General features: G+C 42.3%; 1 protein-coding gene across 2 annotated transcripts in view; it reads left to right on the forward strand.

Moving 5' to 3' along the window:
* Positions 1–26,895, forward strand: part of Pc (pyruvate carboxylase) — a 147,820-nt gene that overhangs the window by 28,003 nt on the left and 92,922 nt on the right. The window lies entirely within an intron of this gene.

Here is a 26,895-nt window from a genome sequence, read left to right on the forward strand (position 1 = left end):
AACAACTTTCATGATTGTAAACAATATCCCATGGTAATGCCCTCCCTCCCCCCACTTTCCCCTTTGAAACTCCATTCTCCATCATATCCCCTCCCTCTTTCAATCAGTCTTTTATTTTGATGTCATGATCTTTTACCTCTTATTATGATGGTCTTGTGTAAGTAGTGTCAGGCACTGTGAGGTTGTGGATATCCAGGCCATTTTGTGTCGAGGGGGAGCACATTGTAAGGAGTCCTACCCTTCCTTTGGCTCTCTTACATTCTTTTTGCCACCTCTTCTGCAATGGACCCTGAGCCTTTGAAGGTCTGATAGAAATATTGCAGTGCTGAGCACTCCTCTGTCACTTCTGAGCACCATGATGTCTTCTGAGTCATCCCAAGGTCACTGCCATCTGAAAAGAGAGGGTTCTGTACCAAAAGTGAGAGTAACATTAATATATGGGTATGAACATTAAGAGAAGTGCTTACTGGGCAGTTTGATGAGCATAGTATATACAGTATATACATTTATAGGCTTTTTTTTTTTTTTTGTAAGCAAGCTCCTGTAACCCTGAGCCATCTGTTCCGCCCATTTATCTTATTTTATTTTTTCCTTTTTGTTTTTGAGATGTAGTTTTGCTAAATTGCCTATGCTGGCCTTAAACATACTCTGTAATCTAGGCAAGCCTTGAACTTGCAGTTCAACTTCCTCCTGCTGCAGTAGGTGGATTACAGACCTCCTCCCTGAGGTTCAGCTGGAAGAGAAGATAATTTATGTATCCATTTTCTGTGTAGGGTAGTCTCCAGTCAGCTCCATGGAAACTCTCCTCAGTCAGCAAGACATGTAAGGCAGGGTCAGATGGGTAAGGGTGAGGGACTATTTTTCCTTTTCCCATGTCCCCTTAACATTTTCCTGTCTATTCTGCCTTACTATCATACTTAAAACATGTCATTTTCCCAGTTTTTTCTTGATTTTTCGTGGCTCCTGTGCTGGAAAGACAAGTGGGACACCAGGTGCCACTTTGAGACTGACATCACAAAGTATGCTTTGCTTCTCGGAGAGGCTGCATGTGCTGGGTCTGGCTTCCATCAGCTGCAGCTGATTCTCCTGCCCTTGCTGACTTGCTTCTCCAGCTGGAGATAGTACACAGCTTAAAGAAGCTTTACCCTCACCCCAGCCCTTGGCTAGATTAAGGGCATGTCTGGAACAGGGAGCAAAAGCAGCCATTCTTTGTAGATTTAGAAATCTGTAAGAACATCTTGGCTACTGCCTGCTTCTAAGAGCCCTTTCCAGATCAACCCACACAGCAGAGCCCAAGAGTACAGTCATTCATGGGGTCCATTCAGGAGGCCTCTAAGGAACGTAGGCTAAGATGGGCTAGAGTTCTGCACTTTGGGGAAGTCACCTGAGATGTTGGAGTGCCTTGCATGCTGAAAACTGGTGAGGCCAAGAAGGTGAGGGTTATCCAGGAAAGTGCTTCACGGGTGCTACCCTTGAACCTAACAGTCTAGTAACATGTTACCAAATGGTGACCCAAAGAGTTAGTGTTTAACTTTTAAAATGTCATTTATTTTAGCTGAGTAGTACTTGTATCTGGTATAAACCTTTCAGTTTATCAAAGTCTCCTTTTGTTCTCTCAGAAGTAATTCAGTTCTTCTTAGAGGCAAACTCTGGTGGCATCATCTATTCCAGCCTTTTAGACACTATGTATCCACTTAAAATAGAAATATAGTTGTTGTTTTTTTTTATCCTTACATCTTTTTCTCTTGCACCTTTTCTCTGCTCAGGCCCTTTTCATTTATTAGTACCTTGGAGCTGTTCCCATATCAGGGTCTCACTATAGCTCAGGCTGACCTGGAATTCACTATGTCGTCTCAGGGTGGCCTTAAACTCTTGGTGATCCTCCTACTTCTTTCTCCCGAGTGCTGGGATTAAAGGTGTGTACCACCATTCCTGGCTTGGTTTTTTTTTTTTTTTTTTTTTTTTTTTGAGGTTGGATCTCACTCTAGTTCTAGTCCAGGCTGACCTGGAATTCACTATGTAGTCTCAGGGGGGCCTCGAACTCACGGTGATCCTCCTGCCTCTGCCTTCTGTATGGTGGGATTAAAGGATTAAAGGTATGTGCCTATATGCCTGATGACTTTTTTTTTTTTTTTTTTTTTTTTTGTTTTTCGAGGTAGGGTCTCACTCTAGCTCAGGCTGACCTGGAATTCACTATGGCATATCAAGGTAGCCTTGAACTCCCGGTGATCCTCCTACCTCTGCCTCCCAAGTGCTGGGATTAAAGCTATGTGCCATCATGCCCGGCCTCAGACTGGCCTTTTTTTAATGAGAGAAAATTGTTGAGCCTATAGCCTAGGCCCTGCAATCTAACTACAGATGTGTATGCCACCTTGTGTGTCTGGCTTACATGGGACCTGGAGAATTAACATGGGTCCTTAGGCTTTGCAGGCAAGTGCCTTAGCCACTAAGCCATCTCTCCAGCCTGACAATACTTTTTTTTTTTCTTCTGAGGTAGAGTCTCATTCTAGCTCAGGCTGACCTGGAATTCACTATTTAGTCTCAGGGTGGCCTCGAACTCATGGCAATCTTCCTAACTCTGCCTCTCAAGTGCTGGGATTAAAGACATGTGCCACTATGCCCAGCTTCTGATAATACTTTTTAAAAAATACTTTACTTATTTATTTGAGAGAGAGGCACAGAGAGAATGGGCGCACTAGTGTCTCTAGCTACTGCAAACAAACTCCAGACACATGGGCTGCCTTGTGTATCTGGCTTATGTAGGTCCTGGGGAATTAAATCTGGGTCCTTAGGCTTTCACAGGCAAGTGCCATAACTACTAAGCCATCTCTCCACCTTGACAATGCTTTTTTTTTTAAAAAAAAAAAAAACAACTATATTTATTTATTTATTTATTTATTTGACACAGAGAGACACACAGAGAGAGAGAATGGGCAAGCCAGGGCCTTTAGCCACTGTAAATGAACTCCAGATGCATGTGCCTCCTTGTACATCTGCTTACTTGGGTCCTAGAGAATCAAACCTGGATCCTTTGGCTTTTCAGGCAAATGCCTTAACCTGTAAGCCATCTCTCTAGCCCCAACAATGCTTTTTTTAAAAAAAAATATTTTATTTATTTATTTGAAAGAGAGAGAAATAGGCATGAGGGGTGGGGAAGAGAATGGGTGCACTAGGTATCCAGCCATTGTAAACAAACTCCAGACACATGTGCCCCCTTGTGCATCTGTCTTACATGGGTCCTGGGGAATCGAACCTTAGTTCTTAGGCTTTGCAGGCAAGTGCCTTAACTGCTAAGCCATTACTCCAGCACTTTAATTTTTTTTTTAATATTTGATTTTCATTTGAGAGAGAAATGTAGACAGAAAGAATGGGCATGCCAGGCCTCAAGCTGCTGTAAGTGTATTCCAGATGCATGAGCCACCTTGTGCATCTGCCTTACCTGGATCCTGAGGAATTGAACCTGGGCCTTTTGACTTTGCAGGAAAGAGCCTTAGCCACTAAACCATCTATCCAGCCCTGTAAAAAATTTTTTAAGGTAGGGTTTCTGACTTTAGCCCAGGCTGACCTGAGATGTAGCACTCTGTAGTCCTAGGCTAGCCTCCAACTCAGAGCAGTCCTCCTACCTCTGCTTCCCAAATGCTGCGATCTATTTATTTGAGAGCGAGAAAGGCAGATACAGAGAATGCATATGAGTGCATGAGGGCCTCCTGCCACTGCAGATGAATTCTAGATGCATGCACCGCTTTGTACACATCTGCCTTTACATTCAAACTCTGGGCTGTCATGCTCTGTAAGCAAGGGCCTTTAACAACTGAGCCATCTCTTCAGCCCCTCCACAGTTTCAACTTCTTTTATGATTTATTTATTTGACAGAGAAAGAGGGAGAGAGAGAGAAAATGAATGGGTACTCCAGGGCCTCCAGCCACTGCAAATGAACTCCAGACGTGTGCGTCCCTTTGTGCATCTGACTAACATGGGTCCTAGGGCATCGAACCTGGGTCCTTTGGCTTTGCAGGCAAACGCCTTAACCGTTAAGCCATCGCTCCAGCCCCACATTTCAACTTCTTTTTACCATTTGTTTATTATAAAATATATCACAGTTATGGAAGCATGTTTAAAACATAAGGAGATTAAAACCAAATTGTAGAGAGTTCTGTTCCTATGCCTCAGATTTGGGACACTAGGTGTTCTACCCTTTACCACAGCTATTCTGACTTTGGCCATCGTCATCTGTTATCCTCTTGATTTTCATCATGTTTTTCTCTAATAACTTTAATTTTACCTGTTCTGAGTATCCTAGATAAGCAATCATAATGCTGCTTCTGCCATTCACTTGCACATGGCACACTGTTAGTTCATCCATTGCGCTCCATTCTTATTTGCTGCTGTAGAGTTTTCCACTCCATGAATGTGTCCTGAAGTGTTTTATCCTTTCTTTGCTAATATAAACCCATGAAGTTTCGTTATTTCTCTTAGGAATGACGTTTGTGAAATTCTTGTCTAGGGCTGCAGGTGCATCTGAGCAGGTGTTGCTCCAGGGTATAAATTAGGAGTGGAATTGCTTGTCACTGTCCAGTTCTAGAGTATGTGGAACTCTCCTTCCCACCAGCATACAGAGCACTGAGTGTTTCTGACCACAGATCTGTGTGAGGGTTGCCTGGGATTACAACTTCTTGGAGTGAGTTATTTTTCTGTTTCTTCAGCTACTTGGTGATAGGATGGGCACAGTTGATTTTCCTTGCAGATAGTTTTTGGAGTCCAGGAGACAGATCAGGTTTATTTCTGGTTGACTCTCACTTTTGAGGGGTGTCTTTTTTAAAATCCCATCTTCACTAGAGGTATGGATGTCCTTAGATTGCTCTCCTTGGCTGGGTGCTGGGCTATGCCCTGTGTCCTGTGAGGCTTTGAAACCTGAAGCTCTGGCTTGCTTGGTTCTGTAAATGGCATTAGGATAAATGTTTCAGCAGTTACTGCTTCCTCTTAGGTTTTTGAAAAATATTTTTATTATTTGAGAGAGAAAGCCGGGGTGGGGGTGGGGGGCGGGGAGAGAATGGGCACACCAGGGTCTACACCATAGCAAATGAGATCCAGACACATGCACCACCTTGTGCATCTGGCTTATGTGGGTCCTGGGGAATTGAACCTGGGTCCTTTGGCTTTGCTGGCAGCGCCTTAACCACTAAGCTGTCTGTCTCTCCGGTCCCTCCTGTTAGGTTTGGTCTGTTTATCTTATTATTTGTTTATGCTTTCAAAAAATGTGTGTCATTTAAAAATCATATTAATAAAAGATCATATTAAAGGGGGAGGGAGCACGTGTAACTTTCCCACTACAAACATGCATTTTACCCAGAATTTTTAGGTATTTTCAGCAGGAAGGATGCATAGTTATTTGCCCTGCCTGGGAAACCTCTTGCTTCCCTTGGAAGTAGTGCTTTTGAGATGAGCCCCTGCATCTATGGCTCTGGTTTTTGTTCTCAGGGTCCCCTGTTCAGACTTAAGCAGTGAAACAGGGACATGATACCCATTTGCCCCACCTTCACTCAGAACTGTAGTATTTTTTTTTTTTTTTCAAGGGAGGTAGGGTCTCAGTCTAGCCCAGGCTGACCTGGAATTCACTATGTACTCTCAGAGTGGCCTCGAACTCACTGTGATCCTCCTACCTCTGCCTCCCAAGTGCTGGGATTAAAGGTATGGGCCACCTCGCCCAGCCAGAACTGTAGAATTTTGATGTTTGAGTTTTGTGGACAGTTTCACATTGCTGGAATGGACATCCAAACCAGGTATAGTTGAGGAGGAGAACGGGATTATTTCAAGCTTACAGATCCAGTGAAGTTCCATGAGTGACAGAAGCTAGCTCCTATTCATAAATCCAAGTAGCAACACCAAATCCAGCCAGCAATAAGCACTAATAAACAGCAAGCAGGACACCCTCTCCATGCCTCCCCCTTTCAGAGTTCAAACCTCTCTGTACACCTTTGAGCTGGAAATCAGATTCACCCCTCTAACACACCTTTGGACTGGGCCCCAGGATTCACCCCCAGTGACACTTTCTCCAGCCACGTGGCTGGAGACCCAAGTCACAAGCTTTAATAAAACACTGAGTGTATGGGGAACATACATTTAAACTACCACAAGTCTGAATGTCTGATTGTGTGTCACTGATTTGTGAATTTATGATAAGAGCTTGAATCTCTAAGGTCTGCCTCTCAGGTTTTAAAGATGTGTGGTTGACCCATCTGGGCCACATCCATCTAGCCCGAGGCTGGGTCAACAGTAGCATTTACCAATAAGGGCAGGTTGCTTACAGGTCTAGCATATCAGCAATGATTAAGAAATGTCTTAAAGGTTTTTTGAGGTAATGTCCCATTCCAGATCTGGATGCCCCTGTCCCAGGCTACAAATTCCTACTTTCATGTAGTGCTTTTATCCTACCTATTTTGCTGTATTAGATTTTTTTGTTTCTTTGTTCTTTTAATTTCTAGCGAGCAAGAGAGAATTGGTGCCAGGGCCTCAGCCACTGTAATGGAACTCCAGATGCCTGCGCCACCTAGTGGGCATGTGTAACCTTGCACTTGCCTCACCTTTGTGCATCTCACTTACATGGGATCTGGAGAGGGATTGAACATGGGTCCTTAGGCTTTGCAGGCAAGTGCCTTGACCACTAAGCCATCTCTCCAGCCCTATTTTTTTGTTTTTTTAGGGTAGGATTTCACTCTAGCCCAGGCTGACCTGGAATTCATTATGCAGTCTCAGGGTAACCTCGAACTCACAGAGATCCACCTATCTCTGCCCTGCCTCTCGAGTGCTGGGATTAAAGGCATGAACTCCCATGCCCAGCAGTTCTCAGATTTGTTATTTTGCTATGTTAGCTTTTTTTTTGATGTATGTTTGTTTTTGAGGTAGGTCTCACTGTAGTCCAGACTGACCTGGAATTCACTATGTAGTCTCAGGGTGGCCTTGAACACATAGCGATCCACTTATCTCTGCCTCCTGAGTGCTGGGATTAAAGGCATGTGCCAACATGGCCAGCAGTTCTCACATTTAAAAATATATATTTGAGAGAAAGGGACTGTGTGTGTGTGTGTCAGAGATAGAGAGAGAGAGAGAACATGCGAGGTACTTTTGTTTTTCTCTCTCTCTGCTCACAAAAAAATATTTTTTTAAATTCATATACACAAAACACTGGCTTCACAGACAGAAAACAACCTGATAATTTGTATTCCCTTCTGCCCCCACAGCCCAACAGAAGTCATGTAGTCACTGCCCTGGTTTAACTTTTTAAAATATTTTTTTATTTTAGAAAGAACCTACTACTGATGTTATATGATAAGTGTAGCATGACACACTGATATCAGCGACAAAAGAGAATAAAACCACCTCAGAGCAGAGGGCAGAACCACTGAGGAGCCAGGAAGGCCTCAGGCTCACTCCACTAACAGGGCATTTCCCTGGCAAGGGAGGGAAAGCCAGAGAGCATGGACCTAAGAAGGGAAATGAGATCAAAGAGACCAGGGAAAGGGGGCAGCTGGTGGACACTGCACCAGCAAAGCTGAACAGCAAACAGAGCATGCAAAAAAGGGGATGGTTGCAACTGCTGGGAGAAGAAGGCAATTTATAGAATTGTGCCAATAAAATACTTTTGATTATAATTTTTAAACATTATATTATTTATGTGCCAGCAGAAAGAAAGATAGAGAAGTGAGACAGACAGAAGCATGCCAGGGCCTCTAGCCACTGTGAGCAAACTCCAGACACATGCGCCCCCTTGTGCATCTGGCTTACATGGGTACTGGGGAATCTAACCTGAGTCCTTTGGCTTCATAGGCAAATGCCCAACTGCTAAGTCATCTCTCCACCCCCCCTTTTTTTCCCTTCCTTCTTTTCAAGCAGGTTTCCGTTCAAGCCAAGGCTCACCTGGAACTCACTCTGCAACCTGGGCTGGTCTCAAATTCATACTGATCCAGTCCTCTTACTTCAGCTTTCTGAGTGCTGGGACTAAAGGTGTATGCCACCACACCCAGCTCAGGGTTCTTTTTGGATGATGAAAATGATTTGGAATCATCAGGCATGGTGTTGCACACCTTTAATCCCAGCACTCAGGAGGCAAAGGTAGGAGGATCCCTGTGAGTTCGAGGCCAGCCTGGGACTACAGAGTGAGTTCCAGGTCAGCTTGGGCTAGAGTAAGAGCCTACATTGAAAAAAACAAAACCAAACTAAAACAAAACAAAATGTTCTGGAATTAGATAGTGGTGATGGTTGCATAATATTGTAAATATACTAAAACCTACTAAATTGTGTACTTTAAAATGGTTGCACTGATTAAGAAAATAACTTAAAGCATTTAATAAAGTAACAAACTGAAAAATTAATCACTATCTGCTATGCTTTATTCTCTTTGAGTGTGTCTGTGTTTTGCATATTGTTAGTTTACTATGTGCATTATTAGGTCCATGTGCAGATGATTCTTTTAAATATTTTAAAACATATATTTATTTATTTGAGAGACAGAGAAGGAGGCAGAGAAAGAGGAGAAAGAAAGAATGGGCACACCAGGGCCTCTAGCCACTGCAAACAAACTCCAGATGCATGCGCCCCCTGGTGCATCTGGCTTACGTGTGTCCTGGAGAGTTAAACCAGGATCCTTTGGCTTTGCAGGCAAAAACACCTTAACTGCTAAGCCACTTCTCCAGCCCCCATGTGCAGATGATTTTAATCGGTCATATCTCTCACTGTGGTTATATTCATTTATCATGCTTTACTTATTCATTTGCTTACTATTGTGTACTTGTGTTATTTCCAGGATTTTGTGTTACTGATAATGTATTTGTGTTAAATTTCTGTTTCTATGTCAAAATAACCTGTAAAAGTCAACCTGAAGGAGTAAAAGTTTATATTAGCTCAGGGTTTTAGAGGTTTAAGTCAGTGGTCACTTGACCCTGTAGCTTTGGCCTTGTAGCTACATAGATGTGAGGGTTAGGAGAAGGACTATGTGGCAGAGAAACTGCTTACTTCATGGCAGGCAGGAAGAGAGAAAGACAGGAGGCAGAGTACCAGATCCCTTCAGGGGTACACCATCAAAGCTCTAACATACTTCCACTAGGTCCACCTACGAGTTCTACTAGCTGCCATAAGTTCCACAGGCTTGCAACCAAGCCTTTAACATATGAGTCTTTGAGGTACTTAAGATACAGCCTTGCTTTCAGAGTTTATTATAGTCAAAAGATTTTTCCTATGCTATGCCAAGCACTTAAGAAGTACTCCATAAATATTTATTGAGTTACCTATGTTTGTTATTTCCATTTTATTAGTGGGGACAAATTTCAGGTTAGCTATAAATACTTAGTGTTCCATATTGTCACAAAAAGATGATATTCCTCAAATTATGTATCTTTTAGTAAGAGCTGCCCATTTAATACATGTAAGTGTATTTTTCCATTAAAAAAATAGCTTGCTTACATTTTTAGATCACAAAGACAGTATCGCACGTAGGCATTCAGATCTAGCTTGCTGGACTGGTCTTTATCTCTTAGAAGTCTCCAAACAATTCCATCCGTACAGAGGAGCCTGCTTATTTTTCTGCCCCTGTGGTTCTTGACACTGTTTTTTTCTGCATCATTATCTTTTTTTTTTTTTTGACTGTTTTTTCAAGGTAGGGTTTTACTCTAGCCCAGGCTGACATGGAATTCACTATGTGATCTCAGGGAGGCCTTGAACTCATGGGTGATCCTCCTACCTCTGCCTCCCAAGTGCTGGGATTAAAGGCCTGCGCCACCACACCCGGCTTTTTCTACATCTTGATAGTGTTTATGGGAGGAAGGAATTTATTTCTAGCTTACAGATAGAGCAAGGGGAAGTTCCATCAAGAATGGTGGAAGAGGGCTAAAGGGATGGCTTAGCTGTTAAGGCATTTGCCTGCAAAGCCAAAGAACCCAGGTTTAATTCCCCAGGACCCACATTGGCCAGATGCACAAGGGGGCACACATGTCTGGAGTTCATTTGCAGTGGCTGGAGGCCCTGGCACGCCCATTCTCTCTCCCCCCTCCTTCTCTATCAAATAAATAATAAAATAAAAAATGAAATATTAAAAAAAGAATGGTGGAAGAAGCTGGCTCCCATTCATAAATCCAAGCAGAGAAACTACCACTAACAAACACCAAAAAGCAGCAAGCACGAACTGGCAGCAAGCAGGACCCCAAGAGCTCAGACTGCTCTCTGTGCCTTTGGGCTCAAATCCAGATGTGCCCCCAGTGACATCTTACTGGGTTTCAAGATCCACCCCCTCCAGCCAGGCTGCTGGAGATCCAAGTTATAAGTTTAATTTTTACACCTGAGTGTATGGTGGGGGGCATACATTCAAACTACCACACTCTTCTTGTCACTGTCTTTTCTGCATCTTGACTTTGCTAGACTTTCACCATTTTATTCCCACTAGCTTCTTAGATATCTTTTCTGAGATAGGCACCCAGGATGACATTGTCCCCTTGCCGAAAGATCATGTCTATGTTGTCTGCAAATAATGAAGAAGAATAGAGTACTTGATGTATTTTTCTGCTAGGTCAGCACTCTTAATTCTCAAGTTAGTTCTTTTTTTTTTTTTTTTAGGTAGCCCAGCTGACCTGTGACCTGGAATTCACTCTGTAGTCTCAGGGTGGCCTTGAACTCATGACAATCCTCTGTCTACCTCATCCTTTCAAGTGCTGAGATTAAAGGCATGCACCACCACACTCTGCTTTTTCTTTCAATTTTCAACCTTAGGATTTCCTGACATCCACAACTGTCTGTTTTTCCGTGAGCCACTTAAAGTGTTCAGCTGTTATGCAGCTCTTCTGCATAAAGAAAAGAAGGAATGGACTTCTAGGACTCTTCCCTTTTCTGTGGCTCACTGGCCTCTATGTGGTTCCCCTTGTGCCTGGCATCCTCATGCCTCTGCCACCACTGCTCAGTGTACCTGTCGTAGTTAACTTCTCATTGCTGGGACAAAGCGCCTCACCAAAAGCGTGATGGAAGGAAAGCTTTTATTTTAGTTACAGTCTTGAGGGGAAGCTTCATGATGGCAGGGAAAACATGGCATGAACAGAGGCTGGATATCACCTCTGCCACAGCAGATAGAGAATGAGCCAAGCTCTGGCAAGGGGGAGCTGGTATGACACCCCAAAGCCAGCCGCCAGCAACATACCTTCTCCAGCAAGCCTTCGTCTCCTAAACTGCCATCAACTGGGATCCAGGCATTCAGAACGCATGAGTTTATTGGGGGGAGCATTTGATTCAAACCACCATAGTACCTTTGGGTGAGATGTATGGTGGCAAGTAATGTTTATGAAGCTTATGTTACTGACCTGTGCCTTTCTTTCCTCCTGTTATCCTACTCTTGTTGTAGCCTCATTGTCTGAAATATGGAGCTTCCTTCCAAAATTGAGTCTGTGTTTGGGGTTTTCCTTCCCTTTCAGTTATTAGGCAGGGGCATGTGGCAGGATGGTGACAGGATACTGGGCAGACATGCTAGTTATGAAGAGTGGCACTTAGTGCAAGTATCTTCTGAGTCAGCTAAGGTTTATCTTGGTATATGGAATCTGAAGAGAAAAAAAAGAGAGAAAGAGAAGCCATTGCCTTTGCCCCTCCTGCCGTGTCCTTCCTCTGCCCCAACAAGAGGCATCAAATGTTCTGGCTGTCCTTCCTCACACTCACCTTTTGTCTGTTCTGCCAGAGTCCATTCATTCATGCATCAAGCATTTTTGTGTAGGCACTGTGCTAAGCTGTATCTCCAAGGCTCCAAGGGCTATCATCAAGCTCATATTACTTGAGACTGATGTGTCATTGACCCGCTATTCATTTTTATGAACCCAGGTGTTCATTTTGTGGAACAGAGTAACTCCTCTTCAAAGAGGTAAGATTTGGGGCTGGAGAGATGGCTCAGTGGTTAAGATGGCCAGATATGTAGAGTTCATTTGCAGTGGCTGGAGCCCCTGGCATGCCCATTCTCCTCTCCCCCCCAACTTTCTCTTTGAAATAGTCTCACTCTAGCTCATGCTGACCTGGAATTCACTATGTACTCTCAGGGTAGCCTCAAACCCACGGCAATCTTCCTACCCCTGCTCCCAAGTGCTGGGATTAAAGGCGTGCGCCACCACGCCCAGCTTCCCATTCTCTTTCTCAAATAAATAAATATAAATTTTTTTTTAAAAAGAGGTGATATTTGAATTCTGATCTCCTGTAGGTGCTCCTAGACCAAACTCTTCACTGCCACACCTCATTCTTTTGTCATCCTCTGTCCTCTGCCTTGTTACCTGTTTGCTATTCTTTTTTTTTTTTAATTAGTTTTGTATTCAGCAAATACAGGCAGTTTGGTACCATTATTAGGCTCATCCATGTCCTACCCCCTCTCCATTGGCCCCTCCTTGTTGAGGTATATGGGTCATGCATTATGGAGTTAAATAAATGCCTCTGCATATCAGGACCCAACATGTGGCTCTGACATTCTTTACGCCCCCTCTTCCGCAAAATTTCCCTAAGCCATGTTGGGTTCATTTTTGGTCTGCTTCAGTGATGAGGTGTTGGGGGCCTCTGAGGCTCTGGCTCTCTGATTTGGTAGTTGATTTTTCTCTGTGTTGGTCTCCTTCCCCCTTGTGCTGGTATCCAGTTCATCAGGAAAACAGCACCCTTGCTTGTTTCACCAATTTTCCTTAGTTTCAGCCGGGGCCCTTTTGAGGTATGATGGGGTGGCTCTCTCCTTAGGATCTGCATCTATCTTTCTTTCCCCAGGATTTGCAGCGCAGCTAGGCAGTCGCCATCTTGGCTAGAAGTCTCTCTGTTTGCTATTCTTTTTGTTGTTGGTGGTAGTGGTTTTTCAAGGTTGGATTTCACCCTAGCACAGGCTGACCTGGAATTCACTATATAGTCTTTGGGTGGCCTCAAACTCATGGTTCTTCCTACCTGTGCCCCCCGAGTGCTGGGATTAAAGGTATGTGCCACCACACCTGGCTTTTTTGTTTTGGTTTTTTCGAGGTGGGGTCTTGCTCTAGCCCAAGCTGACCTGGAATTCACTATGTAGTCTCATGGTAGCCTTGAACTCATGGCAATCCTCCTACCTCTGCCTCTCACATACTGGGAATTAAAGGTGTGTGCCACCATGCCCATCTTCTTTTTTTTTAATTGACAACTTCCATAATTGTAAGCAATATCCCATAGTAATTCCCTCCCTTCCCCCACTTTCCCCTTTGAAACTCCACTCCCCATCGTATCCCCTTCCCCTCTCAATCAGCCTCTTATTTTGATGTCATAATCTTTTCCTCCTATTATGATGGTCTTGTGTAGTGTCAGACACTGTGAGGTCATGGATATCCAGGCCATTTTGTGTCTGGAGGAGTACATTGTAAGGAGTCCTTCCCTTCCTTTGGCTCTTACATTCTTTCTATTACCTCTTCTGCAATGGACCCTGAGCCTTGGAGGGTGTGATGGAGATATTGCAGTGCTGAGCACTCCTCTGTCACTACTTCTTAGCACCAAGGTGCCTTCTGAGTCATCCCAAGGTCACTGCCGTCTGAGAAGAGAAGCTTTTCTAACCAAATGTGAGAGTATTGGCTTCTTTTTTAAAATTTATTATTTATTTGCAAGCAGAGAGAGAGAGAGAGAGAGAGAGAGAGAGAGAGAGAGAGAGAGAGAGGAGAAAGAATTGGCATACCAGTGTCTCTTGCCTCTGCAAATGAGTGCTTGTCTGATTTTACATGGGTTACTAGGAAACTGAGCCTGGGCCAGCAAACTTTGCAAGCAAGCAAGTGCCTTTAACCACTGAGCAATCTAGACAGCCCTGTGAACTCAAGTTTTTTTTTGTTTGTTTTTTATTTTTATTTATTTATTTGAGAGTGACAGAGAAAGAGGAAGATAGAGAGACAGAGAATGGTGCACCAGGGCCTCCAGCCACCACAAACTTAACTCCAGATGCGTACGCCCCCTTGTGCATCTGGCTCACGTGGGTCCTGTGGAATCGAGCCTCAAACCTGGGTCCTTAGGCTTCACAGGCAAGTGCTTAACCACTAAGCCATCTATCCAGCCCTAAACTCAAGTTTTTGGTAACTTTAGAAAATCATGTTTTCCCCCAGTTCTGGAGGTATAGAATATGGACTTTTTCCCTCTGACCAGGAAGAAGTTTCTCAGTGGATTCCACAAAGCTCTGATGCCTCTATTGAAGGAATACCATATATATAATGCTTCTAGCTTATATTAGTTTAGGTGAAATATAATCAACGTATCTATAAGAAATGTAAATGTACCTAGTACTTCCAGTGAAGTGATAGATATTGCACCTCCCTCTTCTGAAACTGCAGCCAGGGAGATTCCTCTGATGGTAGCTAACAAGAATTCTGTGATTCTGAGCCTGACCCCTTTGGACAATATATAACTACCTTATCTTAGGAGACAACTGCCTGTACTTAACCTTATTTGACCGAACCTTACACTCATGGATGTAAATCTCTCCCCTCTCTAAGTGTAGGAGAATTCAGACCAAGGATTATAAAAGGTACATAAGTCCAGCACAGTCTGAAATTCAGGGCCGCTGTCAGGATTTTGGCATTAGCCAGCAGAAGTGTGTGCATGAATAAAGCCTCTCTCCCTCTCTCTGAAGTGGATTTTGCCTGATTATTCTCATTGATTCATTAATTCCTATAGCATAGCTGTGTTTATTGGCCGGTTTTGAAACTGAGTCACGAGAGTCTTAAACACAAACTCCTGGCCCTTTGAACCACTAACTTGGGCAGTTGAGCTGCTATGTGGGATGGAGTCTCCAAATGATTTGGAAAGTGCCCACCCTGATGGTTTCTAGAGCCCAAACTCTGATCAGAGCTCTGCCCTCCCATGGCACCCGAGCTCCTGACCAGACTTAAAAGAGAAGATGGATGAGCCACCAAATGGATGAGGCAAGTCCTGGAGGGACCAGAAAGCAGACTGGGATAGAGCCTGATCAGCTCTAGGGCCATTCTGAGTAGACCCCATGTGTGTACGGGGTCGAACGGTAGCTGACAGGGGGTTTCATGTGTATTCGGGGCTGAGAGGACCGCCGCCTGTGTATTTGGATCTGAGAGGGCCGCCGCCTGTGTATTTGGAGCTGAGAGGGCTGCTGCTGCATGTGAGCTGACCGGACTGTTCCATGTTTGTTTGGAGCTGACTGGAGGCTCCACATATATTCAGAGCTGAAAGTTAAAGCTTTACAGAGGCCTAATGGAGCCATTAAGAGACATTTATAAAATAGTGACAGCCAGGAACTTCCCGTAGGGGGAGGGAACTGTAATTTAACCTCTATATGACTGTGTAAATGGGCAGCTCAGTCCTTTTGTGTTCTGAGTTCGAATTTATAACCCTATGGCTAGGCATCCTTGAGATCCTCACTAAGGCTACAGGATTCAAGTGGGCTTGTTATGCAGTACTGTGGCAAGTGACATAAGGTCTCATAGTGGGGTTGGAATAGTATGTAATTGTAAGTCACAAGCTAAACCCACTAGGGTCAAGCTCTGCCAAAGTTCCTCTGGACATGGCCAGACCAGTATCGAAATGGCTTCCTTCTGAGGGAAATTTCTTACAGAAATTGTGAAAGAATCTGCTATAGCTGTTTCAGTACCTTTGGTCTCCCTTGATCTATACAAATGGACAATGGGGGCACTGGGAGAAGGAGGCAGACTGCAATGCAGGTCTCACTGAGGGCTTTATGCTAACTCACTGTGCTCAGTAGTGGTGAGGGTCCATCAAAAAAATTTAAAATACTAAAGCTGCGGAGGGGTTGGGGGGTGGTGGGGAAGTCATTGAAGTTTCTGCATCGCCAGAACAGTCTGAGATGAGGGAGGGAATAGAGATAAAATTAAACTTCGGGCTGTTTACTTTTCCTTGGGAATGGATAATGGAAAGATGCCTTCTTTTCCTTTTTTTCTAAAGTTTTTTTAAATTAATTAATTTTATTAGTATTTTATTTTTATTTATTTATTCATTTGACAGAGAAAGAGTGGGGAGAGAGAGGGAGAGAATGGGTGTGCCAGGGCCTCCAGCCACTGTAAGCAAACTCCAAACGCATGTATGTACCCCCTTGTGTATCTAGCTAACATGGGTCCTGGGGAATTGAATCTGGGTCCTTTGGCTTTGCAGGCAAATGCCTTAACCGCTAAACCATTCCTCCAGCCCATTTTAAAATTTATTTAAGAGAGAGAGAATGGGTGCACCAGAGTCTTCAGCTGCTGCAAATGAACTCCAGATAAAGATACATGTGCCACCTTGTGCATCTGGCTTATGTGGGTCCTGGAGAATTGAACCTGTGTCCTTTAGCTTTGTAGGTAAGCACCTTAAATGCTAAGCCATTTCTCCAGCTCAGGTCTTTTCCTTTTATTTACTGATTGCCTGTTAAGATTAAGCTGTTTCCTAGGTGGCCTGATAACTCTAAGGTCAAATCTGGCTATCTGTGAGCTTGTAAGTTTTATGGTTCAAGAGAATTTTTCCATGGAGGTCAATGATTCATAAATCCTTTAGTTAATGTTGGAGTCTTATGATAAGGTGGTAAGGAGTATTCAAAGACATTATTCCCCCAGAGAGATTGGCTGATGCATTCATGACCTCACTGAGTAAATAAAGGGAGGAAGACCAAAAAGTAAATAAACAGCGATGCATCTTCAGAAGACTTGAGAGGAAAGTAAAATGCTATCAACATCAGCTACACTAGGGTTGATTAGAAAAAGGAAATTGTACTGGGTGGGCACTTGGGAGGCAGAAGTAGGAAGATTACACGGCTTTGTAGTAGATTCTAGGTCAGCCCAAACTAGAGTGAAACCCTACCTCAAGGAAAAAAAAAAATAAGGAAATTGTTACAAAATTTACAACTGGGAAGTATGTATTTAAGAGATTCTTGTTTAATGTAGTTTCATTTTGTCCTGATGAAACATAAAACTATTTTAATTACACAAGTACATGGACAAAAGGTCATCTTGGATCTGCCAAGTATGGGTTCCTTTCTTTGTTATTTGCTATTCAATTATTTAAAAGGGACCAAAAGATCCTAACTGGTTTTGTAAATTAAAAAAAAAAAAAAAATCTATGTGAATTAGAACCCAGAGCAACATATGTCTCAGTTGGTCACAGAGATGCCAGGTTACATACAAAAAGACAGTAAGTTGGCTATTCTATGGGTCAAATATAGCCCAAGATTATTAGGATCTGGACAGACAGCAATCAGTTCTTAGCTGCTAAAGATGAAGTTCTAATAAATACAGGTATAGCTCTTAGGAACTTCAGTTTTAGTTCCTTTTTGTATGCTGGACAGAGACTACTCTTCAAAAAAAAAAAAAGGGTGCTTATCAGAGTCACCAAAAATAATTCCCTGGATTATACCACCTTTCTGTATGTGGCATGACATATACAGGTGACACAGATAGGTATATCCAAGGTCAAAAATGACAAATCCAGCCAGGCATGGTGGCGCACGCCTTTAATCCCAGCACTCGGGAGGCAGAGGTAGGTGGACAGCTGTGAGTTTGAGGCCACCCTGAGACTACATAGTGATTTCCAGGTCAGCCTGGACTAGAGAGAGACCCTACTTCACAAAACAAAAACAAAACACCAAAAAAAAAAAAAAAATCTTGTTGTTAAGCCAGGCGAGGTGGTACATTTAATCCCAGTACTTGGGAGGCAGAGGTAGGAGGATTGCAGTGAGTTCAAGGCCACCCTGTAATTACATAGTGAATTCCAGGTCAACCTAGGATAGAACGAGACCCTATCTTGAAAAACAAAATACAAACAAACAAACAAAAAATCTTGTTGTTATAAACAAAACATAAAATCAGGGATTAATTAATAAAAAAATCTAAAGTTATGTTTGAAGACAACTTTTATAAACATCAATAAAAATATAATTATCGAAGAGTAAAATTAGAGTTACTAAAACTTAAGTTTTGGTTATGGGAGTTTAATATTCCCTAATTACAGTACCCTTGGTGCCGGCATGGAAAGTTAGTGAAACTGGAGGAGATGAATTACCCCTCGTGCCACAGCTGAATCTACAGAGGAATGGGAAGACCAGCAAGAGTGCTGCTTTCATGCTGTTCCTGACGATCAGCACCAGGGGATAGGAGACAGACCCTGAGGATACTCAACACCTACCAAAGTAGAGATCCAGAGACTCCTAAGAGCTCATCACTGAAGGAGACTTAAAATTCACCCACCATAGCTCAGGGAATTTTGCAGAAGGGAGGGTAGAAAGATTATAACAGCCACTGATTGAGACATCATGCCCAGAGACATTCCTTCCCCCATACAATAATTGACTACTGCTCCCACAATGCATAAACTGTAACCCCATGTGGAATACCTGCAATCCCACTGAGGAGTGTGCCCAATGGAATGGGGGCAGGATGAGGGAAAAGAGGGTACTGACACATGATGTATCCATATAAAACATGTTGTTAATAATAATAATATTAAAAACATTTTTTTAAATTTTTATTTATTTATTTGAGAGCGACAGACACAGAGAGAAAGACAGATAGAGGAAGAGAGAGAGAGTAGGCGCGCCAGGGCTTCCAGCCTCTGCAAACGAACTCCAGATGCGTGCGCCCCCTTGTGCATCTGGCTAACGTGGGTCCTGGAGAATTGAGACGCGAACTGGGGTCGTTAGGCTTCATAGGCAAGCGTTTAACCGCTAAGCCATCTCTCCAGCCCTATTAAAAACATTTTTAAAAATACTCTCTAATGTAATTTTAACCAGTTTAATATATTTTAACTTAGAGGTATCTGGGACCAGTCCTGTGGTTGGAAGAAAATAGTCTTTTTAATGTTAACAAAATTAGGTCAGTCTTTGTTGGCCTTTGAGCCTAACTGGTATCTCTATATCATCTCTTTTAAGAGTTAGAACCCATAATAATTTGGAAAATGATGGTAGCTCAATCTGGAAATGGATAATAAAGCATTATAAAATCTTACTCTTATGGGCTAGGGCCTGAACAACAAGAGGAAACTCAAAAAGTCAGCAATAGTTAAAAAAAAAAAAGTTTATATTGGTATGTGATGACATTGGGATTTTAGCTTTACAACATAAAAGACATAAACCTCTGGGCATGGTGTTGCATGCCCTTAATCCCAGCACTTGAGAGGCAGAGGTAGAAGGATTGCCATGAGTTCAAGGCCACCCTGAGAATATAGAGGTCAGCCTGAGCTAGAGTGAGATTCAATCTCAAAAAGACAAACAAAAAAAGATATAAACCTATAAGGTAATATATAATATGTCCTGCTAACAAAATTGATCTGATTCTAAAAAATGTTTCAAGAGTATCTTATAAACATTAATACATATACATAATGTACAATTATTATATTACAGAGGTCAATGATCATAACAAAAATATGCTGATTTATAAAAAACTGATGAAAAGAAAATATACAGAGTACTACTTCAAAAAATAACTTTTAAATAAAACTTGAGTTGGAGAGATGGTTTAGTGGTTAAGTACTTGCCTGAGAAGCCTACGGACCCCAGTTCAAGGCTCGATTTCTCAGTACCCATGTAAGCTAGAGGCACAAAGTGGCACATACATCTGGAGTTCATTTGCAGTGGCTGGAGGCCCTGGTGCACCCACTCTCTCTGTCTTTTCTCTGTCTGTCTCTCAACTAAATAAATAAACAAAAAAATTAAAAATTTGATAAAAGACAAATACGTTTAAATGTAGCTTAACATTTGGAGACATTTATAATTACTTTTACTAAAAGGATAACAGATCATTAAAAAGGAATGATAATTAAAAGCAACATCTTGATGTTTCTGTCCAAAATATATATTTACTAACCAGTTATGTCATGGTATCCAGGTTATAAATTGTGATTACCATGCCTCAAGATGTCAAGGTTAAGACTAGCTCACTGATGTCAACCTATGCTTGATAATGTTTGTAACTCAGCCAAATTATTGCTCCTATGTCAACCTTTTTTTTTAATTTTAATTTTAATTTATTTGAGAGAGGGAGAGAAAGTTCATTGCTTTTAGATATATTGATATTTAATACATGTCCTCTGCTCTAGAATACAGCCTCATGTCCAGGTGATCTTTATTGATGAAAAAAAAGTCTTAAACTCTGCTGTTCTGCTTCCAGTTTTACTAAAGTTGTTTTCAAACACAGATGCCATGTTTTTATAGTCTTGTCTTTTCCTGACATAGAAGCTCTAGATCAAATCAATTGATTTAAAGTTGTTGGTCAATATTTGTTTTCAGGACTACTAACATGTTCTGACTGTACTTAAAACTGACAGATACTTAAAAGATAAAATATATATGCTTTCTATGTTCCAGATATGGTTTATTGTCATCTGGTAACTAAACCTAAATATTAATCCAAATAATTTAAACTTTTACGTTATTCTGTAACCAGATCTGCCTTATTAACCAGATATGTTCTGCACTTCTTTAAGCAGACCTGTTTTGCTAATCAGGTGTGTATAGTCTCTCTGAATGATTAATAACCATATGTAAAAGCCAAAGGCAATTGAAAACATTGGAGTTAAGAGGATAGCCAATATTTTGATTCCTACTCCCAGGTCAGAAGGCCACAGATGACAGGACACTTCTAGCCTCTGGTATATTGCCTGTCTTCTTGGTCAGAGAGGACATGAAAACCCGGAGACCAGGAAATGGACTCCAAGTCATTTTATCTACAATGAGAGTCACCTCAGATGCTTCTAAAAGAAGCCACATGGTCAGCATGGCCTAGACTCATCCTAGCAGATGGCACAGTAGTAAGAGTCCTAGAGCTCTTCACAGTTCCCTAAGAGTCTCTTCTACAGAGCCATAACTGACCTCTAAAATGCAATGTATTGTTAATTATCACTGCCTGTATGGTCTTAAACATTCAGTAAAAGACTATAGCTGCAAAATATTACAATATAAATGAAAATTCAGACTAATAGGTTCCTTTGTCTGATGTTGGCTTACATTGCTAAGCTCTTATGTTAATTTACATTTTCTTTTGCCTGTGTCTGGCTCTGGATAATTAGCCACTGTCTGCCTTAAATAAAAAATAATAATAATAAGGAAAATAAATGCCTGAAGGTATAATTCACCAGGAAAAAAGGTACAATGAGTAAAAATACAAATTCTTTAAAAGATGATAACTCAAAATAGAAAAAAAAATCTAGATGTAATCTTATTTGGCTCAGGATGGGATATTTGACCAGGCTGTGATCAGCCCAATTGGAGGTGTAAAATAGACAATCTACAGATTGTCATTACTGGTTATGTTTACCTAATGGTTAGCAGTTAGTATTGATCCAGTCTCTCTTCATTATGCTTTATTACAATAAAAATGCTTAGTTTGCTATCATATGTTAAAATATATAGCTTGTTTTGATTTTATAGAATTCATAGTTATCAAACAGTCCTAAATCTCAAATGAGGCTTAAAGTTTTAAAACTATCTTAAAGAAGCTGGGTGTGGTGGCACATGCCTTTAATCCCAGTACTCGGGACATAGAGGTAGGAGGATTGCCATGAGTTTGAGGCCACACTGACACTAAAGGTTAGCCTGGACTACAGTGAAACCCTACCTCGGGGGAAAAAAAGTAAAAATACAGTTTACATTATAAAAAAGTTGTAAGTCTATGAAAAAAATGCTAAGGGTTTAAATGTGTGAGCCCATAAAATCAGACCTAAATCTTGTCTCTAATAGATAGAGCCCCAACAAGAATAAAGGTGTTTTTGAAACAAATCTAGAACCCAATCCTAAGATTTAAAATACTGGTGGTATTGGTTGGTTGATGGTATTACCTTAAAATTTGTAAAACAAGGAGGCCCACTTACTCCTAGGAAACTGGACACACCCCCACCAGTCTGGAGATATGATCTAAATAAAAGATTAGCAAAAGGAGCCACTCCAGCCAGTTTGGACTAGGCCCCCATACTGTGATGCATCACTGTAACTGCTCTTAAAGTTGCAGATGCCACTCTGTGGATTCATCGCACTTAGGTTAAAAAAAAAACCCACACAGCTAAAGGGAACGATGGCACAACAATGTCCAGACCACCTGTGAAGGTGTCAGAAGCACTCCAAAAATCTGAAGCTCTTCTCTGACCACTCCCAGAAGCTGGTCAATCTACACACAGCTAAAGCTTGGGGATCTACAGGCTTGCCCCAGGCCTACGCAACCAGGAGCCAACTGGCCCACGCACTCCAGAAGCTTGAGCACGTCTACAGGGGACACCTCTGGACCATCATCATGATACCACTCCATCCAATTAGATCTGGCAGTGGTACTGTTGCTGCTATCCTCAATGGAGCAGGGGCAGTGGCCCCAGGGGGTTAAAACTTGGGGGGGGGGGGAAGGGCTGGAGGGATGGCTTAGCAATTAAGGCATTTGCCTGCAAAGCCAAAGGACACAGGTTCGATTTCCCAGGACCCATGTTAGCCAGATGCACAAGGGGCGCAAGCATCTGGAGTTTATTTGCAGTGGCTAGAAGCCTTGGCGTGCCCATTCTCTCTCTCCTGTCTCTCCCTCTTTCTCTATCAAATAAATAAATAAATAAAAAAGAAACTGCCTTTATAAAAAAAAAACTTGGGGGGGGGAAGCTATAGCCCTATTCTGCATAGTAATAAAAATATGATTAGAGGGCCTATCTTTTTTTTTTTTTTAAATATTTTTTGTTCATTTTTTATTTATTTAAGAGCGACAGACACAGGGAGAAGGACAGATAGAGGGAGAGAGAGAATGGGCGCGCCAGGGCTTCCAGCCTCTGCAAACGAACTCCAGACACGTGCGCCCCCTTGTGCATCTGGCTAACGTGGGACCTGGGGAACCGAGCCTTGAACCGGGGTCCTTAGCTTCACAGGCAAGCGCTTAACCGCTAAGCCATCTCTCCAGCCCGTAGAGGGCCTATCTTTTATAGCAGTCTGTGTCATATCAAGCCATACAGTACTGGGAAACACCCATAAATAGAAACTAAAAGTTTTTTTTTTAAAGTCTCTATACACTTTTAATATACCATGTCTGCTAAATTCATGGGTAATGTACACCAAATAGCCAAGTCATTAATAAACCTTCAAAAACAACTAAATTCCATGGCTGATAAGGTTATACAAAACCAGAGAGGCCTGAATCTGCTTACAACTGATAAAGGAGGACTATGCTTATTTAAATAAAAATGCTACTTTAGGGCTGGAGAGATGACTTAGAGGTTAAACGTTTGTCTGTGAAGCCTAAGGACCCCAGTACAAGGCTCAATTCCCCAGGACCCACGTAAGTCAGATGTAAAAGGGTGTGCATGCATCTGGAATTTGTTTGCAATGGCTGGAGGCCCTGCTGCATCCATTCTCTCTCTGTCTTCCTCTTTCTCTGGCTGTCTGTCTCTCTCAAATAAAGTAAATAAATAAATAAATAATAAAACAAAAAAAATGCTACCTTACACAAACAAACCTGGAGTTACTATGAATACACTCCAGAGACTTACAAAAAGCTTGACTGAAGGGGAAAAAAAAATCCTGACTGTTGTGGGACAGCTATTGGTCATGGGCTAACTGGTCTATGTCCCTGATCAGACCACTAACAAAGATCTTCTTGGGATTATTATTTGGGCCCTGCATCTTGGACTTTCTAAGTAGACTTATCACTGTTAGATGCTCTCAGCCTAAGGACTTATTATAGTCCAATAAAACAAAAACTCAGATTTATAAAAATTAGTCTTTCATATAAAATTGCCAAAACTTCAAAAGGAGGGAAACTATTGAAGGAATATCATATATTTAATGTTTTTAGCTTCTATTAGTTTAGATGAAATATAATCAGTGTATCTATAAGAAAGGTAAATGTACCTGGGACTTCCAGTGAAGCAATAGATATTGTACTTCTCTCCTCTGAAACTACAGTGGGGGAGATTCCTCTGATGGTAGCTAACAAAAATTCTGTGACTCTGAGCCTGATCCCTTTGGACAATATATAACTACCTTATCTCAGGAGACAGCTGCCTGTGCTTAATCTTATTTGACAGAACACTACACTTACGGATGTAAATCTCTCCACTCTCTTAAGTGTGAGAGAGTTCAGACAAAATATTGTAAAAATATGTAAATCCAGCACAGTCTGAGTTCAGGGCCTCTGTCAGGTTTTTTGGCATTAGCCAGCAGAGGTCTGTGTGTGAATAAAGGTTCTCTCCCTCTCTCTGAAGTGGATTTTGCCTGATTATTCTCATTGACTCATTAATTCCTGTAACACCTCCACCCATCTCCCTTTCTCATGGTACTTGAAATCTTGAAGGGCTAAATTGATCATGATGGAGTGGTCCATCTTCAATGGTGTCTGAGCCTGCTGATGTGGGTCTAGTTACCTAGCAATAGTAGGAGTAGTGGGGAAGAGAAAGGAGATCAGCAGGTAGGGGAGGGGAGAAGAAGGTAATAGAAATCAAATGACAAAAAAACCCCACATATACAGGGCTGGAGAGATGGTTTAAGAATTAAGGCGCTTGCCCACAAAGTCAAAGGACCCAGGTTCAATTTCCCAGGACCCACGTAAAGCCAGATGCCCAAGGTGGCACATGTGTCTGGTGTCGTTTGCAGTGGTTGAATGCCCTGGTACACCAACTCTCTCTGTCTGTGTCTCTTTCTCAAATAAATAAAGTAAAGATAAACTTAAAATTAAAAAGCCCACATAAACATGTATAAAAATGTCAATAAAGCCCAGTATTTGTGTAACAGATGCCTGTTTTAAATAAAACAAAACAAAACAAAAATAGGGCTGGAGAGCAGGCTTAGTGGTTAAGGTGTTTGCCTGCAATGCCAAAGGATCCCAGTTCGACTTTCCAGGACCCACGTAAGCCAGATGCACAAGGGGGCACATGCATCTGGAGGCCCTGGTGTGCCCATTCTGTCTGTCTGTTCCCCCCCCCCGCCTTCTTTTCTCTCTCAAATAAATAAAATATATTTTAAAATAAATAATTTGTTTTTTAAAAAAAGGAAATCACAAAGAGTATGAGAAGGTAGCTGAGGGGACTGGGATGATGGCTCAGTCATTAAAGGCAATTGCTTGCAAAGTTTGCTGGCCTGGCTTCAGTTCCAACCTGTACACCAGATTCAGAAGGTAGAGCAAGAATCTGGTGTTTGTGTGGCAAGAGCCCCTGGTGTGCATGCACTCAGCTGTAACCTACAGAGAGACACTGAGGGCAGTGCCGTGAAAGAGCAGGCAGCCCACGGGAAGAGGAAGCAGAAGCCAGAAGGTAAGACAGGCAGCCTGCCTGGTGAAAACATTCCTACCCTTGGCAGCAAAGTCCTCGGTCTTTTTTTTTTTTTTTTGTCTTTTTTTTAAAGTATTTTTTTTAAGTTAGGTTCAGTTTAATCTTTATTTAAAGTATTTTATTTTTACTTATTTATTACAGAGAAAAAGAGAGAGAGTAGGCACTCTAGGGCTTCTAGCCGCTGCAAACAACTCCAGATGCATGCATTACCATGTACATCTGGCTTATGTGGGTACTAGGGAATCGAACCTTGATCCTTAGGCTTCACAGGCAAGTGTCCTAACCTCTAAGCCATCTCTCCAGCCCCTGTTTTTGTTTTTTGAGGTAGGGTCTTATTCTAGTCCAGGCTGACCTGGAATTCACTGTGTAGTCTCAGGGTGGCCTAAAACTCATGGTGATCCTCCTACCTCTGCCTCTCATGGGTTTTTTTTTTTGTTTTGTTTTGAACGTAAGGTCTCACTCTAGCCCCAGCTGACCTGAAATTCACTATGTAATCTTAGGCTAGCCTCAAACTGAAGGTGATCCTCCTACCCCTGCCTCCCAAGTGCTACGATTAAAGGCATGCACCACCATGCTCAGCTTTTGGGTTGTTTTTGAGGTACAGCTTCACTCTAGTTTAGGACCTGGAACTCTGGAGCCTAGGATGGCCTTGAACTCATAGAGAGCCTCTTACTCAGCCTCCTAAATCCTGTGACTAAAGGTGTGAGCTAGTTCTTGCAAGCCTAGAAGGTTTAGAGAGACCTTATAGATTAAAAGAAGGAAAGATGAGAGAGTATAAAGAATTCCTGCCAATGAGAATGCAAGCCCTGGATAAAACCCAGGGAGGGAGGGAGTACAGAAAGCTTCTGACAGCAAGAAGGTAGATGTGAGGTAAAGCCCTTGTTTGCTGTTCTTAGCACAGATTCTCAAGATTGGCTCTGTACTGTGTCTCTAGCCTGGGGCCCATTCTACCTTCCTCAGTAGCCTATGGCTTCCCAGCTTGTCCTATTCTGGAGATCTTGGAAATTCTGTACCATTGGTACAGAGCCCACCTATCTATATACACTTTGAAAAGAAAATTTGCACAGAAAATTTTTCTCCATTCATTGTCTCTTTTGAGACTCTTTCATGGCTTGAACTAGTCCACTTGAGCACATGGTGCCAGGATTGTAAATCTTTTCTGAGATTTCCCTGACATTCTCTTGTTAATATAGTTGCGGAAGCCTCCCTAGGCTTGGTCTGGCCACCTTTGGAGCTATTCTGTTTAAGGAACTTCAGGGCAGAAGAGCTCTTCCCATGGAGGTTCCTGGTGTTGCTGGGGCCTTCATGAGGAGGACACGTGGAGGTCACTGCCTCAGTGTAGGTTATGGGGTAGGGAAGGCTTTACTCTTTCCTTCTCATCTCAACTTCCTGCAATGCCCCAAAAGAAATGATTACAAATAGAATGTTAACAGTGGAATTGGTCTAGAGGGAAGCCATGTTGATCTGTTCACCTCTCTGAAGAGGAGCTACACAGTGGGGGTGGGGCTGTCTAATTGCCTCACATGCAGTGTTGTCTGGGAGGAAGAAAGCATTCCACTTGTTTCTGTCGCCACTAGAGACTGCACAGGTTTGTAGGAGGGGATAGAGTTGGCATTTAATAAAAGATTTTGTAGTTGATTGGGACGGCTCCATCCTGGAGAGGAG

The sequence above is a fragment of the Jaculus jaculus genome, chromosome 1 (assembly GCF_020740685.1).
Source record: "Jaculus jaculus isolate mJacJac1 chromosome 1, mJacJac1.mat.Y.cur, whole genome shotgun sequence".
Classification (NCBI taxonomy): domain Eukaryota; kingdom Metazoa; phylum Chordata; class Mammalia; order Rodentia; family Dipodidae; genus Jaculus; species Jaculus jaculus.